At 39.1% G+C, this 16,403-nt stretch overlaps 1 long non-coding RNA gene and 1 other non-coding gene across 2 annotated transcripts in view; both read left to right on the top strand.

Moving 5' to 3' along the window:
• Positions 1 to 16,403, top strand: part of LOC116484851 (uncharacterized) — a 124,068-nt gene that overhangs the window by 11,417 nt on the left and 96,248 nt on the right. The window lies entirely within an intron of this gene.
• LOC116456528 (U6 spliceosomal RNA) lies at positions 407 to 511 on the top strand. The gene has a single exon (XR_004244738.1). It is a non-coding gene; the product is annotated as a U6 spliceosomal RNA (small nuclear RNA).

Raw genomic sequence — 16,403 nt, 5'->3', positions numbered from 1 at the left:
TCCTGGGCTCAAGCTATCCTCCCACCTCAGCTTCCCAAGTAGCTGGGTCTACATATGCATGCCACCACATCTGGCTTTTTCAGGAATTTAAAACAGTGACTAGCTCTCAAGCTACCGCAAGTTCTGCCTTGGGCAGTTGACAATGCCAATTTTATGGAAACCTCCCCAATGTATTCCTCCCTAACCTGCAATATAAAACAAAAGCTTCACTCAACAGTTTGCAGAGCAGAACTTCTTTTCTTCTTCACAAAATCGGTTTCACCCTTGGGTAAATAATAGGTGGCACATGCAAACAGTTGTCTGGGGAAGCTGTTTATTTGTTTGTTTTTATGTACTCTGAGCAGCAGAATTTAGAAGCCAGCTCTCTTGTGTCCACCAAGTTCAGGCACATGAAAGGGAACATAGTGCTTGCTTTGGCAGTGTATACACTAAAACTGGAACAACAGAGAGAAGATTAGTATGGCCCCTGCATGAGGATGACATGCAAATTTGTGAATCGTTCCACATTTTTTAAGTTACAAAAATAAAAAAAAAAGAAAGAGAACATAAGTAGGGATTTTTTAAAAGATTGCAAAGGTTCCGTGAAGAGAAATGAAATATACCACAGAATAAATAATATGCCAGTTAGTAAAAAATATATGAGGGTTCAACTGAAGTATGGATCCTTTCCACAATAATGGACAGACAAACCCTTTTGTCCTTAAGACTACAGAATCCTTTGTTCTGATTCTGTGTTTGGTCTTTCTCCTCATCAGCTAGCTGATTATGGGTCTCTGCTGGGTCTCCTTTAGGTCCTGTTCATATCTAAAGTTGGCCTATGCCATCCCGGTCACTTCTTTGAATCAGGGCTGACTTAGGAATTACAGAAAAATCTTGGTCTATAGGTGTTACTTGAAGTTTGAAATTTAATGTCAAGTTACTTCATCAACTTTATGTCTACAGGTCTAGACATTTCTGTTCCTATTATCATACAAATATCAGAGGTAGCTCCTCATTTAATTCTGCAGTTGTCTGTAAATTGTTATGACTGCCAATTGTAAAACTCATTTTATTTTGTTCTGCTGCTGTAGAGGAAGGGGTTTATATATCCGCCCCAGTGTTGATAGGAAGGGAATGGTAACTACTCTGGCTATTACCTGGAGTTTTCTTTTCTTTTTTTTTAGAGACAGCGTCTCGCTCTGTCGCCCAGGCTGGAGTGCAGTGGCATGATCTCGGCTCACTGCACGCTCTGCCTTCCAGGTTCGTGCCATTCTCCTGCCTCAGCCTCCTGAGTAGCTGGGACTACAGGCGCCCACCATCACGCCTCATTAGTTTTTGTATTTTTAGTAGAGATGGGGTTTCACCGTGTTAGCCAGGATGGTCTCCATCTCCTGATCTCATGATCCACCCGCCTCAGCCTCCCAAAGTGCTGGGATTATAGGCACGAGCCGCCGAGCACGGCCTGGAGTTTTCTTTTTATTTCAGTCACTTACTTGTACATCCTTGGCTGAAGGATACTCTTTTTTTCATATTCTTACATGCACTTCCATCATTAACTAAAAAATTAACTAAAGAACCATGTGCTTCTTTACTGGGTTTTTGTGTTTTACATGAGGACATTTGTGTGTGGTTTGTCTATACAACACATTCTTCTCCCAAGAATGCTAAAAACAAAGAAAAGGAAAGGAAGGAAGGAAGGAAGGAAGGAAGGAAGGAAGGAAGGAAGGAAGGAAGGAAGGAAGGAAGGAAGGAAGGAAGGAAGGAAGGAAGGAAGGAAGGAAGGAAGGAAAAGGAAGAAAGAGAAACATAGCATGCAAGGCCGAGGAAGCACTCTAGCACTCTGCTCTCGAGACTTGGGCTGAGTACAGAGCCTACTTTGGTCACTGTTCTTTAAAAGACAAAGGATGTGGACAACCGAAAGTGAAGAGAAAGAGCTATTATGATAGAAATGTTTTATGGGCATCTCTATGAGCATAGCACATCAAGGGCAGGTTTGTTAACCTTGAAGAAGAATGGCTAAAGAGATAATCCAATTATTGTCTTGAAAAGCATGGATATTTTCTAGAAGAGGAATTTTTATAGTAGTTCTCCGTGCCTTGAGAGATCCAAGATGATGAAAGAACTTAACATAGGAGCTGTTTCAGCAGAAACACACAGACTCACATCCCCAGCTTAGCTATCCTAGTGCTAAAACATGAGAATATGTTCATTGGTGGCCATTGTGGAATCTCTGTGTTTGGAGATCTCTGAGAAGAGATTTGTAAGCTTTGGTTAAATACCTTTACGTACACCTGCCTGAAGGTAATCAAATGATTCTTCAAGTTTCCTTCCAGTTCTTATTCTATGAAGCAAACACAATTTTACAATTATTTTTATTAATTGCTGAACAAAATATTTATTCCCAACTAGTAAATCCTAGGAAAGCTGTCTCATCTTTTGAGATTGTAAGAAGTTTATGTTGTGAAGATTTGCTAGCCTTGAAATTCTCCCTTAAAAAAGCTCAGTCCCAGATTGCATCTGTGATAGATTGTTTTGTGATATTTGGGGGGATATACTTTAAAATCTTTTTTCTTGTTCTTTATAATCTTAGCATTATTTATACTTTTAAAAAATGTTTATTTTATGCCATAGGTTATATTTTATCCTTCAGAGCCCAGCACAAACATTTAAAAAACTAAACTATTTATTACATCTTGAATATTAGTTTTGACCGGGCGTGGTGGTGCAATGTAGCCAGGCAATGTGAAGACACCCAATGCAAAAAAAAAAAGAGACAGTTAATTTTATTATTTGAATTATCATACAGTAAAATTGACTTCTTTTGGTGTACTATTCTGTGAATATTTTAATGTACATATAGATTCATGTAACCACCACTACAATCTAGATACACCGAACTCTTTTAACATAAGATACTCTCCATATTTTAATAGCTTTGTCACTGAAATCCATTCTCTAATATAACTACTCAATGAGCAAAATACATAGTAGAATATACAATACTTACTACAAAATGTAAAGTAGTGTTATGTACAATAAAGTGCTTTACTAAAGATATTCTTAACAGATCCAAGTTGCTGAATCAGACCCATTGTGTTCAAATGAATTTTATGCAATTCCTTATTATTGTAACAGCTGTCATTATTAACAGATAATAGCATATGCACATATACGTATCAATATGAGTATCAATTCTCCATAATTTTGAAGATTTAATAGTGTCTCATAAGGTTTTTTAGTTTTTAAAATCTAATTTAAACTATGACATAGATCTACAATCAGATTATAACTTACAGAACTTTCTGATTTACAATCAGATTAAAACTTACAGTACTTTCACTCAATTACTTGTTGTAGAATCTACCCTGATTATGTTTTGTTTTATTTTTTCTTTAAAAGTTGCTTAGAGGCTGGATGCGGTGGCTCATGCCTGTAATCCCAGCACTTTGGGAGGCCAAGGCGGGCGGATCACTAGATCAGGATATCGAGACTATCCTGGCTAACACGGTGAAACCCTGTCTCTACTAAAAGTATAAAAAATTAGATGGGCATTGTGGCGGGGGCCAGTATTCCCAGCTACTCGGGAAGCTGAGGCAGGAGAATGGCATAAACCCGGGAGGTGGAGCTTGCAGTGAGCTGAGATCACGCCACTGCACGCCAGCGACACTCATCTCAAAAAAAAAAAAAAAAAAAAAAAAAAAGTTGCTTAGAACAGATTGCAGAAAATATGACTTCCATCATAAGCCATCAAAACAAAACAAACTCTTTGCCACACCAGATTTTTGTATCCTAAAAATATTACACTCAAGATTAAAAAAATAGGTTTGGAGATTTTTTTTTTTTTTTTTTTGAGATGGCATCTCACTCTGTCATCCAGGCTGGAGTGCAATGGTGCAATCTTGGCTCACTGCAATCTCTGCCTCCCGGGTTCCAGCGATTCTCCTGTCTCAGCCTCTCAAGTAGGTGGGATTACAGATGTGCGCCACCACGCCCGGCGAGTTTTTGTATTTTTAGTAGAGGCAGGGTTTCACCATGTTGTCCAGGCTGGTTTCGAACTCCTGACCTCAGGTGATCCGACTGCCTTGGCTTCCTAAAGTGCTGGAATTACAGGCATGAGCCGCTGTACCCGGCCCAAGTTTTGGAGATTCTACCCAACTTTTATGACTGAATTGGAGATAATAAAAAGCTTGGGTCATTCTGACTTGTCTAAACTTCCTAAGAGGAATTAATACTATAGACAGAGTCTTTTTGATACACCATTATGAGTCAGATCTTTTAGCAGTGTCAAATTTGCCTACCTGTTTGTAGATATATAGCATATTAATAATTTACTGTAAGCCAAGTTTGTATATACACAGGTAAATAATATAGGTAAGATAGCATTGATTTTTGGTTATGTTATCTCTATAGATAGAAGAAAAGATAGGTTTGGAATTTTTAAGTAGCTAAGTTGAAAAAGTCAAGAATTTGTGCTCCAATAATTAGAGTCAACACACTGAATCATATTCTGTTAAACATAGCCGTTTCTTTCCATCTCTTCTTCAGAAAGGGGGTTTATTATAATAATCATAAACATAATACGATTAAAAGTACCTGGAAATTTAGTACCTAGTGTCAGAGAAGATACCACAATAGTCCAATGTAATGAGGTTGGATCGCATGTATTCTTCCAATTTTAGTCATTTGCTTTCAAAGCTATTACTTCACCCTTACTGATAACCTCTCTTCAGTTTAAAAAAAAAATTACCATTAACATTCACTCACTTTTTGCAGGTTTTGAACAGTTTTTTAATCCAACAAGCTATTTTACCTTACACAATAGATGCGGTCTTAGCCAATAATCTTCATTGTTAATAACATTCAATGGCTTTTTAACAATTATATGACATCCATTGTGTTCCATTTTCTTTCTATGGCAGTAATGCCCTGTAAAGCATTCCAACTAGTAAGGTACGCAAGTATCGCTTTCATAAAGCTATGCTAGCTGTCTCTAATTCAATTACTTACCTCAAAGACTTCCTTCAATGCTGCAAAATTGTCCGGATACTTCCACATTTCTGATGTTCACAGGAGCTGTTTGTGGTTGCTTGGATTGTAAAATGTTTATCTATTTTCCCTTTTTTTATATACCATTTCACTTGTCATGAAGAAATAAATGTTTCAGATTTTTTTAATCCTAAAGAATGATCATAGAAGTTATAGTAGTTACATAGTATAGTAGCGTAAGTGTAAAGAAGAGCATCTTGAAGGAAAAATATCAGTATCTCTATCCATGAAGAAAGCCACAGTGTTAAAGTTCAAACTGTACCACCCACGCCACTGCTCATTGCTGCTCACCACTCTTCTCCTTATTTCTAAGAGGAAAGCTTATTTTGGATATTTGATTACTTACTTATTATGTCTAGAGGGTGGGCAGTGGGTGGTGCTGCTCAAACGAGTGTGGTTCAAGGAGCAGACTTCCAAATACACTCGAAATGCAATAAAGATGAGAAACGACAGTATCTCCCTTAATTCACACTGGTTATGTTCCATGATCTCCAGTGGATGTCTGAAACTTTGGATAATACTGAACTCTATGTATACTATGGATAATACTGAACTTTGGATAATACTGAACTCTATATATACTATGTTTTTTCCTATACATACATACCTATGACAAAATTTATTAATTAGTCATGCTAAGACATTGACTATAACATCTAATATTATAGAGCAATTATTAACAATATACTGTAATTGGCCGGGCGCGGTGGCTTATGCCTATAATCCCAGCACTTTGGGAGGCCGAGACGGGTGGATCACCTGAGGTCAGGAGTTCGAGACCAGCCTGACCAATATAGTGAAACCCTGTTTCTACTAAAAATACAAAAATTAGCCAGGCATGGTGGTGGGCGCCTATAGTCCCAGCTACTTGGGAGGCTGAGACAGGAGAATTGCTTGAACCTAGGAGGCAGAGGTTGCAGTGAGCCGAGATGGTGCCACTGCTCTCCAGCCTGGGCAACAGAGTGAGACTCTGTCTCAAAACAAAACAAAACAACAACAACGACAACAACAAAACAAAAACCAATGTACTGTAATCAAAGTTTTGTGAATGTGATTTCTCTTTTTCTCTGGAATTTTCCATTTAATGTTTTTGAACCCTGGTTGATCTCAGATAACTGAAATCACTACAGGTAAGAGGGACTTGCTGTAGAGAGGATTAAACCCCTCTACATTTTGCAGTGATTGCTAAATTTATCTTTTGAAAACCCACTGGCTTTACCCCACAATTTCATCCTGGGAGAAAGTAGAAATAATGTTGAATACATTTTCAGAAGAGTCAGTATGCAGTTCTTTGCCAATAACTAATCATGAATCATTTCTCTCATAAAATAAAAATTTGAAGTTAGTTTGTGATAGTTTTTTTTTTCTTTCCCTCTGAATTTTTAGGTATGGAAACCATAGATGCAAAATCTCTCATAGGTTTAATTCCATGGTGACTGAAATGATGAAACATTCGGCTGAAATAATTTTGCCTTTTTTAAAATCCCTCAATGTTAATGGTTATAACTTTGATCCACCTATACCACTGTTAGGATTTTGAATAGTAGGACCTTGGTATTCCCACCACAATCAACCTGCTATTGCTATTCATTGACCTAGCAAACTACCAAACGGTTATTTCTTCATGGAATATTGGCTATAAATGCATTAGTTGCAATATTATTCTTGGTGAACAATCATAGTGATGCTAAAAGGGTACTAATCAGATAGTGGTACTGCTCAAACCAGTATGGTTCAAGGAGCATGTATTTTGTGGTCACAGGCCATCCTCTGACTCTGAAAGACAAGGCAGAAGAGCTTGAGGGTTGCTTAAGAAAGACCACTGAGGAAGGAAGACCAGGCTTCAGGTATCTGAGTTTACTTTCGAGAGGTGACAGCCTCTTGAAAGATCACTGCTCAAGGAGTCATTTAACCTGTTCTCCGGGTTATCTATGTACACCTATCTTTTCATCTCCACTGCGCAGAACTAACGTACTTCTTTTCTCACCCATGTGTGATAGGCATGTGTCAGGTGGCACCTAGGATATTCAGTAGAACAGGGTGTAGATAAGCAGGTGAAAAAGCTGAGACTTTCTCAAGTGATTGACAGCTTAAGTATGCATCAGATCTATTTAATTTTTACCCATTAGATTGAGATATGCAAAAACATGTCCAGAAAAAGGACTGAAAATAGGAGGGCAAAGTCTGGTATGACTGGATCATCAGTAAAGAAACTCCATTTAAAAACGTGAAAAGCAAAGGAGAAAAATAGAAGTTTCATTTCAACTAACCCAATTTATCGGAGTCCAACTAATTTTTTCCCCAGAATAAGTGGGACTAAATATGTGAACTATTTTAATATAGGTTAATTAATATCATAAATACAGATTCAAAAAGAAACACTATGAGAAAAAAAGAAATAGCACTGTGTTTGGTTATGTATAGGTACTAGGTGAAGGTGAATCTTCTCATTAGTTAAGGAACCATAGTGCATAGAGATTCTTTTTCTTCTGTGAATTATCCATTGTTAATTCAAGTATGGTAGTTCACCCATGGTTTTATTCCTTCCTTCAACAAATGCTTATTAAGCTCCACAGTGAGCTAGATGTTGTGGGGGCTATATGGAAGCATAACCCATGGGTATACATAGAAGCAAAATCCACAGTTGCTGCCCTAGCAGTCAGGATCCTGGCACTCAAGGATGGTAATTGATGGTGTACTCAAGCATGGCAGTTGAGGAGATAGTAATGAAGGGAGTATTTACAAATGTGTTGGCAGGGATAAGGGAAACCACAAGGGGTGGTGAAGCACATGAGACTAGCAACACTGGGGAGCCATTACCACCCACAAGCCTGAAGAGGTCAAGGAAAGGGCTGGGAACTGGAACCCAAGGCTAGCCAGAGCTGTGGTTGTGGCTGTAGCTGGAGGAGAGGGCCAGGTGATGGATGCGGTGGCCTTCAGGAGATAAATGTTGACCCAGTGCATCCCAGCATGGTGGGCACTGGGCAGCAAATGCTACACACCCTCTCCTCCCACCCACTGATTCCTGCTAGTGGCTTGCACTGATTAAACTCAACCAAGAGCCAGAAAACAAGAGAACTTGTTGACATAATTCAGAAGGTCGGTGTCCTGCTATGCAGAGCAGGGTAGAGAAAGGTAGAGGATGGTTCTAGAGGGGAAAGTGGCATTTGCAGCATGCTGCCTTGAGACATACATGGAACAAAACATAGCCACAAAATAAAGCTGAGATACAAAAGATGTCACAAGATGACAGTGAGTGGTATAGACAATAGGTCCAGGTGAAGGATGTGATATAACTTAGGGAAGATCCCTAGAAAGAAAGGCATACTTTTTTGGGTTGGGCCTTTAAGAATGAGTAAGAATTAGATTAGCAGAGAGGAATATGGAGGACAGGGAGAACAGTGGAACAAAGACATGGAAATAGAAATAAATATAGTATGGCTGAGAGGCTGTATCCAATTGGCTGAAGCACAGAATAGGCAGATGCAGGCATGAGTTCGAGACCAGCCTGGCCAACATGGCGAAACCCCATCTCTACGAAAAATACAAAAATTAGCTAGGCATGGTGTGCGCCTGTAGTCCCAGCTACTTGGGAGGCTGAGGCAGGAGAATTGCTTGAACCCGGGAGGTGGAGGTTGTAGTGAGCCGAGATCGTGCCATTGCACTCCAGTCTGGGTGACAAGAGTGAAACTCCATCTCAAAAAAAAAAAAGGATTCAGTTCCTTGGGAGTGATCCAGTTCCAGAAGGTAATAATTGAGAGTTTGACTCAGCCTGAATCTCATCTAGTTTAGACAGGAAGTGAGTGAACTGTGCTCTTCCAAAGCAGGTTCTGATGAATCCACAACAGGTAGTCACTAAATATTTGTTGACCAAATGAATAAGTAATTAAAATGAAGTACTAGAAATTTCTATGTTTTGAAACAGTGCATAAGATGGCCGTTTATATTGATTTCCAAAATCTAATCATCAGGCCAGGCACGGTGGTTCATGCCTGTAAACCCACACTTTGGGAAGCCAAGGCGGGTGGATCATGAGGTCAGGAGTTCGAGACAAGCCTGACCAACGTAGTGAAACCCCGTCTCTACTAAAAATAATAATAAAAAAATTAGCCGGGTGTGGTGGCGGGCACCTGTAATCCCAGCTACTCGGGAGGCTGAGGCAGGAGAATCACTTGAACCCGGGAGGCAGAGGTTGCAGCGAGCAGAGATCATGCCATTGCACTCCAGCTAATCACCATGCAGACCCACTGTGAAAGCAGGAACCTGGTCTACCTTGTTCTTAAAATAATCCCATCTCCTAGCACAGAGCCCAGCTTAGAGCTACAGCACCATCCTATATCTGTTGAATAAATGCTGGCATAAATTAATAAATGAATGCATACTTGAATGCATTTATCCTTTTACAGTCAGGTTGCTTGGGGTGATGATCTCTCCCTACCCTTTTCAGGTATAGTTACTGTTAAGGTACATTAAGTAGTCCGTCAGCCTTTTAATGACTACTTGTTTTTTGTTTTTGTTTTTGTTTTCTTTTTCTTTTCTTTTCTTTTTTTTTTTTTTTTCTGAGATGGAGTTTCACTCTTTTTGCCCAGGCTGGAGTGCAATGGCACGATCTTGGCTCCCTGTAACCTCCGCCTCCTGGGTTCAAGTGATTCTCCTGCCTCAGCCTCTCAAGTGGCTGGGATTACAGGCGCCCGCCACCATGCCCGGCTAATTTGATATTTTTAGTAGAGATGGGGTTTCACCATGTTGGCCAGGCTGGTCTCAAACACTCCTGACCTCAGGTGATCTGCCTGCCTCGGCCTCCCAACATGCTGGGATTACAGGTGTGAGCCACTGCACCCAGCCAACTACTTGTAAGTGCTTCTTAATTTTTCCTCACTTTAATTTCTTGTAAGTCTCAGATGTGCAGTTGTTTAAATAGCTTAAATATAACAGTGGGTAAAAAAAACCTCAGGCCCTGAATCACCTTTGAGAGGCAACCCACGAGAACAACCTATTTCAGATGCAGGGCTTCTGTCAACAGCCTCCAGCCCAGGGTGTGCGCACCTGCAGCTGGCCTCAGTGCCACTCGCTGCAGCGGAGGTGGCTCCTGGGCTCCTTTTACCTTTGTTCCTTTCTTTAAGCATTCAACTTCTTTCCCGCTGCCATTAAAATCATATTAAGTAATTCTGAAGTGCTTCCCATAAACACCACATGAGAAGTACAACCGTGAGAACAATTATCTACCTGTGTGGAATAGGTTATTATTTTAATTTGTAATCTGAGTGACATTCCTTTTAGAGAAGAGAGTATTGGGGTGTGCACCCTCCCCACATGCCCCATTTACTCAACAAAGAGTGAGGCACTTTTTTCGTCTTCCTTAATAGGTAGCTTTAACCTCACTGCCTTGTTAATTATGATACCTGAGGGTAAATTCCTGTTTACTGGCTTTTAAACATTACAATTTTTATTTGCCATCGGACACAAAGAGAGAACTAAGTTAAACTTATTTTATGGCTTATAGAAGCTGAAAGTCAGACAAGGTTAATATTGTCAGATGATGTAAATATGTGGTAATTTTAACTTTAAAGTGGACAGCCCTCCTTTTACGGTGAATTACATTTGCACAACCGAATTTCTCATTGAGTTGAATTTCACTTTAACAATTCCTGCCTCTGTGAGGAGATCCAAGGCTTTCAGGTGTCTCTAAGATCTGGGAATACCTACTGCAATCCAATTGTGGGTGAGGTGCTCTGTGCAGCAAATCCTTGTGTTTATATTTAGAAAGAAATAGAAAATGACTGTTAGTGCTGATGGCACCCTGCTGACCTGAAGAGGGAGTTTGTGATGAGGGGGTTTTCAGAATCTTGTGCCTGAGATAGGATGAATTCTTTTCACTTGAACAAAAGATTATTTATGATGAAAACCTTAACCTATACACTGTAAGACAGACTGAAATGTAAAAAAGGTGAAAAGACTCTGAAACACATGGATGAAAATATGTTTTAAACATGTGTGCTAGGAATACAATTATGCATATGATACCTTCAGTTCTGAGTATTTGTTCTAATTTGTGAATTTTTTTCTTGTTTTAAAGATTTTCCCTCTGCTAAATATACTTAGATCTCAATGTGCAGATGTCTTTGCCAGCATTCAGTTTCCAATATATATGTAATATTCTAAGCAAGTTTTTAGTAGAGATTATGAAATTAAACTGATACATTTAGTTTTTTTCCCTAATAATATTGTGGATGCTACATAGAAATAACACAATAGTACATATTTTGAACAGAGTTGAGACCACTGTAGCATTCCAATTGGTGGATTTTTTTTTTCTTTTAGAAGTTCATGAAGAAGTGAAAAAAAATCTGCTTTGGTCTGAAATATGAGACATGAAATCTCAGTTGAGGAGTATAATTTGGAATTATTTAAACATTTTTCAAATGTCTTCTGAACCCTAACAAATTTCAGATTGACAAACAATAAAATTAACTGGGTTTTTGTTATTTCCCATCACCTCTTTCAGTAAGTAAGAAACAAAGAAACTTTTTCACCGTATTGGGCAAGCCGTAGGCATTTTAGCAAATAAGAAAAAAAAAAGACATGGTGATTTAGGATTTTAAAATTTAATTAATGGGCTATAATTATTTAATTTACTTACTTAATTAATTAATTTATTTTTGAGACAGAGTCTTTCTCTGTTGCCCAGGCTGGAGTACAGTGGCGCGATCTCGGCTCACTGCAACCTCTGCCTCCCAGGTTCAAGCAATTCTCTGCCTCAGCCTCCCGAGAAGCTGGGATTACAGGCACCTGCCGCTGTGCCCAGCTAATTTTTGTATTTTTAGTAGAGATGGGGTTTCACCATCTTGGCCAGGCTGGTCTTGAACTCCTGACTTCGTGATCCACCCGCCTTGGCCTCCCAAAGTGCCGGAATTACAGGCGTGAGCCACCGTGCCCAGCCAATAATGTTAAATAAAAACATTTAAAATAAATCATCTGTAATTCCATGTCTGATAGGGTAGGCAAGGCTGCACTAACAAAGACACCCAAACAAGTCATGGCTCAGGACAATGGAAGTTTAGTTCTTGCTCATGTCAGAGTCCTGGGAATATAAACAGAATCGCCAGCAGCTCTCCTTTACACACTCATTTAGGGTACCAGGCTGACAGAGAGTTTGCCATCTTCAAATTATGGCTTCTGTAGTCACTATGGTTATTTCCATCACAGCCAGCTGGAAGGGAGAAAGAGTACAGAGGAGTGAGAATGGGAGGGCATTATGGGCCAGACCTGGGAGTGGCACACAAGACTTCCGTTCCCATTCCATGTGGCTGGAACTTAGTCACATGGCTACCTAACTGCAAATGTATTCTAGCTCTGTGCCTAAGAAAAAGGGTATATAGATTTTGGTGAGTAGCCAATAGCCTCTGCCACAGTCTAGCACCCTCCTGGCCTAGGAAAGTGTGTGATATATAGTATTCTTTTAACATTTGTTGAATTGCGTATGTATATACTGCCTTCCAAAAACATGTAGGTTTCTATGATGACACAATAGGATAGTCATGCTATTTCCTGTTTTGCTACTGTGACTTCATAGTTTATTACTTGTTTAGGTAGTTACTTACGTCCCAATTTGTTATAAAAAGAATTAAAGATGCAATAATGTGGCAACATAAAATAACTTGTCATTAACTAATAAATATTTTTCTATGCTTCTGAATAGGCTTAATAATTGCAATGCTACAATTAAATTTATTAAGGCTTATTCCAAATGTTGACATATGTTTGCTTTTATACATATGATTTTTCTTTTCTTTTCTTTTCTTTTTTTAGAGATGGAGTCTCGCTCTGTCGCCCAGGCTGGAGTGCAGTGGCACTACCTCTGCTCACTGCAAGCTCCGCCTCCTGGGTTCACGCCATTCTCCCTCCTCAACCTCCCGAGTAGCTGGGACTACAAGCGCCCGCTACCACATCCGGCTAATTTTTTGTATTTTTAGTAGAGACGGGGTTTCACCATTCACAGGATGGTCACTATCTCCTGACCTTGTGATCCGCCCAACTTGGCCTCCCAAAGTGCTGAGATTACAGGCGTGAGCCACTGCGCCCGGCTATACATATGATTTAACATAACTATAAAGGGATTATTTCTGTGCACATATATATTTATGTAGGTTGAAGTAGTTGCTTACAATAAATCCCAGAAGTGAAAATATCGGATCAAAAGAAATAAACATTTTCATGATTTTTGTGAGGTATTTACAGTATTGGCAGAAATGAGTGCAAAGTTCTAGTGAGGCTGCAACCTCATTAGTCTGAATGGCATTTGAAACACATTTCAATGCCTAAAATGTGCAAAAATGATACCAATTGTTTTAATTTCTATTTCTTTGATTGTTAGTGAAATTTCCTTGCTACTTTTCTCCTCTTTGGGGAAGTAATTCTTATCTCTTTAGATTTGATGACTTATTGAGTCATTAAACATGCTACTTGGAAATAAAATTTATTTTTAAAATTTTGCCAGGGCACGGGAAGTGGAAAAAATGGGGAGATGTTGGTCAAAAGGTATGAACTTTGAGTAATAAGATGAATAAGCGTCTAATTTACAGTGTAATGACTGTAATTAATGCTGTATTGTATACTTGAAATGTTCTAAGAGAGTAGATCTTAAGTGTTCTCACCCCACACCCCACCACACAATGGTAACTATGTGTGGTGATGGATATGTCAACTAATTTGATAATAGCAATCATTTTACAATGAACATGAATATCAAATCATCAGGTTGTACAGCTTGAATACATACAATCTTTATTTGTCAGTTATACCTCAATAAAGCTGGAAAAATAATTTGTTTTAAATGGGATATAAATAATGTCTGTAGGTTTTGCTTGCTTGAGAAACAAAAAAACAGTAGTTAATTGGAAGCTCTTTTTTTCTTTTTCTTTTTCGACACTCTTGTCGCCCAGGCTAGAGTACAATGGCACAATCTCAGCTCACTGCAACCTCTGCCTCCCGGGTTCAATGGATTCTCCTGCCTCAGCCTCCCGAGTAGCTGGGATTACAGGCATGCCACCACACCCGGCTAATTTTGTATTTTTAGTAGAGACGGGGTTTCTCCATGTTGGTCAGGCTGATCTCAAACTCCCAACCTCAGGTGATCTGCCCGCCTCAGCCTCCCAAAGTGCTAGGATTACAGATGTGAGCCACTGCACCTGGCAAGAAGCTCTTCCTTTTAATTTTATGTTATTAAGAATCTATGGCTCTATGACTCATAGATACTAGCTGTATGTGACTAATATTTCTTAGTTTTAGGAACTTTGTACAAAAGATAAAACAATAATGTGTTGCTATTTTTTAAGAATATTCCAAATATCAGAAGACACAGGAAAAAATAGTGGGAAAAGTGAAAAAACCAATTAAAATAACAAGAGAAAGCCCTGGGTTCATGGTAAAGTTTAGAATTAAACTGAATTACAGCTGGAAACAGAAGTAAAGAAGAGGCAGAAACACAAAGTAACATGGGAGAAAGATGAATAGTTTTGGTCCTATACTTATAATAAATGAGGATGTAAATTATTATATAGTGATTTTCATCTCTTAAGTAGACATACATCCCACTAGAATGCAAGCTCTATAGTGACAGTAATCTTGCCTGATCTTGATGGTATTCCCAGCACTTAGAAGAGTGCCCATTATAGTGGTGGGTGTTTAATGATAATTTATTAAAATAGATTTGTAAGCCAAATAATTTCCAAATGGGAAAAATATACACCTTGAAATCTCATTGGAAAGGTGGCAAAAAAAAAAAAAAAATACAAGATGGTACAGTGACCAGTGATTGATTCAAACACTGTATTAGGTCCATGAAAGTACTGTAACCACCCGGTTACAAACGGCTCACAGTCTTTTAAGTTGAGTGGCCATACCAAAAGAAGCCTTGGAAGGGGAGGGAGAATTTCACCCCACTATAATCTCAATGCCATCTCTCCTTCAAATAGATGTGCTCTAATAAGGAAAACTGATGTTGTTATTAGTCTTAAAATATGAATAAGGCCGGGCGCGGTGGCTCACGCCGGTAATCCCAGCTCTTTGGGAAGCCGAGGAGGGTGGATCAAGAGGTCAGAAGATCGAGACCAGCCTGGCCAAGATGGTGAAACCCTGTCTCTACTAAAAATACAAAAATTAGCCAGGCGTGGAGGGGTGCACCTGTAGTCCCACCTACTCGGGAGGTTGAGGCAGGAGAATCGCTTGAGCCTGGGAGGCGGAGGTTGCACACCACTGTACTGCAGCCTGGGTGACAGAGCAAGACTCTGCAAAAAAAACAAACAAACAAAACAAAACAAAAAACAACAAACAAACAAAAACAAAAACAAAAGAATAAACGCATCTTTAGAAGACTATTCTCTCATGATTTTAAACACACAGTCTAAATAAAAAGAAAACACTTATTTTAATAAGAAGTAATGATAATTCCCTTATACTTTTCTCCTTCCACTTTGACTGCTCTTTCTAGATAGAATTCTGGAACTGCCATTGTGTAAGACAAAGAAAATAATGACATGAATAACTATTATACAAGGTTGGAAATGTTAGGGGCCCTAAGAAATGTTTAGGTAAAGTATTATGAGGATTTGGAAAAAGGAATGATCACCCCTTCTATCAGTCAGCGTCTTTGCTTGCAAACAATAGAAACTGGTAGTGGCTAATTTTACAAAGAACTTCATTGGACGGGTAAGGAGTTCTTCATGAAATTAAACTGTAGGTCAAAGAACCCAACACTTGCAAGAACTAGAGTAGGGCAGCTACAGGGATCCACAAGTAGGAGTCATTGCTGGCCTCTTCAGGGCATCAGTGAGCTCCAACCGTTTTCTATGCTCACAAAACGAGTCAAGAGTCAAATTGCAGTGAGAGAGAGAGAGAGTACTAGCAAGTGCACAAGTACAATTCTGACTGGCCTAGTGAATCTCATATCTCCATCCCCTCACCAGAAAGCCTGGGACATTTTGAGTTATAATTCTATCAAGACTGCATACATCCCCAAGATTGATCGTATTATCAAAGCAAAACCAATGCATCCTAGAAGAATCCAAATCATTCTGAAAGAATGGTGAATGAATAATGTCAGGCAAGAAAAAAGCCATTGGTGTCCACAATACTTATTGGGCTTGGGATAGAGGAGTCAGAGAAACCATCATGAAAGAGTTAATATTGGAATTAGGTCTTAAAAATACATAGCATTTGAACATGTAGGGATGAAGAGGAAGGGTTAGGTTTGAAGACAAGAGATCATGGTATAAACAGAGGTACAGATGATGGACCAGAGAACAAAGTCTGTCCTACACAGGTATACAGGGAAGAGAAAATGGTTCAGTTAGGATAGAGCATAGAGTAAGAACAAGCCA

This window comes from Hylobates moloch, unplaced genomic scaffold (genome assembly GCF_009828535.3).
Source record: "Hylobates moloch isolate HMO894 unplaced genomic scaffold, HMol_V3 SCAFFOLD_16, whole genome shotgun sequence".
Taxonomy (NCBI): Eukaryota; Metazoa; Chordata; class Mammalia; order Primates; family Hylobatidae; genus Hylobates; species Hylobates moloch.
Note: the sequence above shows the minus strand (reverse complement) of the source record. Positions and strands in the feature narration are given on the sequence as shown.